This window comes from Cebus imitator, unplaced genomic scaffold (genome assembly GCF_001604975.1).
Source record: "Cebus imitator isolate Cc_AM_T3 unplaced genomic scaffold, Cebus_imitator-1.0 Scaffold847, whole genome shotgun sequence".
In the NCBI taxonomy this organism is placed as follows: Eukaryota; Metazoa; Chordata; class Mammalia; order Primates; family Cebidae; genus Cebus; species Cebus imitator.
Window position 1 is genome coordinate 278,943 of NW_016108162.1, and position 3,757 is coordinate 282,699.

Genomic DNA, 3,757 nt, shown 5'->3' on the forward strand with positions numbered 1-3,757 from the left:
GGAGGCTGAGGCAGGAGAATTGCCTGAACCCAGGAGGCGGAGGTTGCGGTGAGCCGAGATCGCGCCATTGCACTCCAGCCTGGGTAACATGAGTGAAACACCGTCTCAAAAAAAAAAGAAAAAAAGGAGTGCTCTAACTAAACGAATAGTAACTTTAACCAATTTTGGAATTACAGCGAAAAATTATTTTGTGTGCACTCGATTTCATAAAAAAATCACAGACCAGCTTACATAATACTTCATAAACCATAAGACAAACAAAAATGTATGGGTCCAGCATGAATACGAGGCAAGTAAATACAAAGCATTTGCATGGGAAGATTCAGAACTATAAGTCATAGATTGTACAGTAATAAACAATACGAAGCAGAAAGTATACATTTGTTTTCAGCATTTTTTAGGTTTTTAGTTTTATAGTAGTCACCTTATTAAAATGATTTTTGTTTCCATATTTCTCTTCTGAAAATAGATAACAAACTCATACACAAACACTTCATAATTTTTTTACACTTAAGGTTTGTCTTTAGACTAATAAATATTTAATTCTATGTAAATCAAAACTAAAAGTCTGTATGTGTTTGCAGGCAGACAGGCCATATGTTCAAAGAAAAATATATGAGAAATTTGAAAAAATATTTATTAAGAATTGAAAAATGGGGCAGGCTTGATGGCTTAAATCCTAACACTTTGGAAGGCTAAGGCACGTGGATCATGAGGTCAGGAGTTCAAGACCAGCATGGCCAACATGATAACCCCATCTCTACTAAAAATACAAAAATTAGCAGGATGTGGTCGCTTGTAATCCCAGCTACTCAGGAGGCTGAGGCAAGAGAATCACTTGAACCTGAGAGGCAGAGATTGCAGTGAGCCAAGATCATACCACTGCACTCCAGCCTGGGTGACAGAGCAAGACTCTGTCTCAAATAAATAAATAAATAAAATAAAAATGAATTTTGTTTATAATCATATATAATTTTTACCATGACCATAAAAATAACCCTGTAGGCCGGGCGTGGTGGCTCATGCCTGTAATCCCAGCACTTTGGGAGGCCAAGATGGGCGGATCACCTGAGGTCAGGAGTTTGAGACCAGCCTGGCCAACACAGTGACACTCCATCTCTATAAATAATAATAATAATAAAATAAGGGAAAAAAACCCCTGTAGTAAATAACAATTTAACTATACATTTAAAAATATAAAGTGTAGAATTGGATTGTTTGTAAAAAAAAAAAAAAGGATAAATGCTACAGGTGAAGGATGCCTCAATTAGCACTGATGTTATTATATATTATATTCCTGTATTAAAATATGCCATATATTGCATAAATATATACTCATGTACCCACCAAAATTAAAATAAATTTAAATGACTAAAAACAAAAATTTAACCTGTAGAAACAATATTCTTTAAGTTTTTACAGTTGAAAGCCACAGGCAAAAAAAAAAACAATCACTAGAGATGTTAATCTATTATGTTACTAAATAGTATATTGTTACCATCTTTTACCTATACCCTTGAGTAAGATGAAAGAGGTTCAAGTTTGTGGTATAACACTTCATTGAATGCAGAATAGTATTTTACATGTTAAAAATGTGGAATTAAGCTCTTCACACATAATCTAAAATTTTAACTATTGCATTTTATTATATAAAACTACAATCAGTATGATAATATACTACTAATTTTAAATAAAATTAAACATGTTTTCTCATGATAATACAGACTATTACTCTGAACACCTACCTCATACATCAGGCAAAATTACAAGTTAACCCAAAAGAGCCTCTCCATTTAGATTTTCATTATGCATCTTAAATTTTAATGTCTTTATCTTTCTATAGAAAAGATCATAAATAATGCCCACCCCCAAAAAAATTTGCTAGGTGCAGTGGCTCACACCTGTAATCCCGGCACTTTGGGAGACCAAGGTGAGTGGATCATGAGGTCAATAGTTCAAGACCAGCCTGGCCAACATGGTAAAATCCCGTCTACTAAAAATACAAAAATTGGCCAGGTGCGGCTGCTCATGCCTGTAATCCCAGCAGTTTGGGAGGCTGAGGCGGGTGGATCACCTGAGGTCAGGAGTTCAAGACCAGCCTGAAACCCTGTCTCTATAAAATATATATATATATACACACACACACACACACACATATATATATACACACACACGCGCATATATATATATATATATATATATATGTATATGTATGTATATGTATATACACAAACACACACAAATTTAGCCGTGCATGGTTATGGGCGCCTGTAGTCCTAGCTACTTGGGGAGGCTGAGGCAGAAGAATTGCTTGAATCTGGCAGGTGATGGTTGCAATGAGCCAAGATCACGCCATTCCACTCTAGCCTGGGCAACAGAGTGAGACTGCATCTCAAAAAAATAAATAAAAATAAATAAAAATACAAAAATTAGCCAGGCATGTTGGCGGGTGTTGTAATCCAGCTACCCAGGAGGCTGAAGCCAGAGAATCACTTGAAACAGAAAGGTAGAGGTTGCAGTGAGCCAAGATCATGTCACTACACTCCAGCCTGGGCAAAAAAGTGAAACTCCGTTTCAAAAAAACAAAACAAAAAGTCTCTCATATCTTTAATGCAGTAACAATTGATCCCATGCTTTAACATGTGAATCCAATAGAAATGAAGAAATAGCAGGAAATGATTTCAGAGTTGAATGACATCATTATTCACTTTTCAAAAAATCTAATATTTTTTTGAGAAATATACTTTGAATGTAATTATAACTGCAAAAAATCTTCTGATCCTCTTAAAGGTATATACAAATAATTTTTCTACCAACTTTACTCAGCACTGATTTAGTGTCTCTGAAGTGTCAGTGCCTTATATATTTCTACCTTACATTCTCTTGATATTTGCATAGACTTAGTTACAGATTAAATATTTCTTTTACTGCATCTGCAAAAATATATTCTACTATAAACTCTAGTTTTCTAAGCTGTCGTTTTTGAAAAAGTGTTTTTCCAGCTGAGCACAGTGGCTCACGCCTGTAATCCCAGCACTTTGGGAGGCCAAGGCGGGCAGATCACGAGGTCAAGAGATGGAGACCAGCCTGGCCAACATGGTGAAACTCTGTCTCTACTAAAAATACAAAAATCAGCTGAGCGTGGTGGCAGGTGCCTATAATCCCAGCTACTTGGGAGGCTGAAGCAGGAGAATCGCTTGAATCTGGGAGGTGGAGGCGGCAGTAAACAGATTGCACCACTACACTCCAGCCTGGGTAACAGTGAGAATCTGCCTCAAAAAAAAAAAAAAAATGTTTTACCAAATTTATTACATTTACACAATTTTTCTTCAGTATAAATTCCCTGATGTTTGGCTTTGTTGTAACTTTGTTCCATACATAGAAGGAGGAATCTCAGATAAGACTTTTTTTTTCTTCTTTTGGAGATGGAATCTCACTGTCTCAGACTGGAGTGCAGTGGTGCAATCTCCGCTTACTGCTGCCTCTGCCTCCCAGGTTCAAGCAATCCACCTGCCTTGGCCTCCTAAAGTACTGGGATTACAGGCATGATTCACTCCGTGGCCACAAATTTTTTTTTCCCCTGAGACTGAGTCTCGCACTGTAGCCTGGACAGAAGTGCAATGGCATCATCTCGGCTTACTGCAACCTCCCCCTCCCAGATGCAAGCAATTCTCTTTGCCTCAGTCTCCCAAGTATCTGGGATTAGAGGCATCCGCCACCAGGCCTGGCTAATATATATATATATATATATATATAT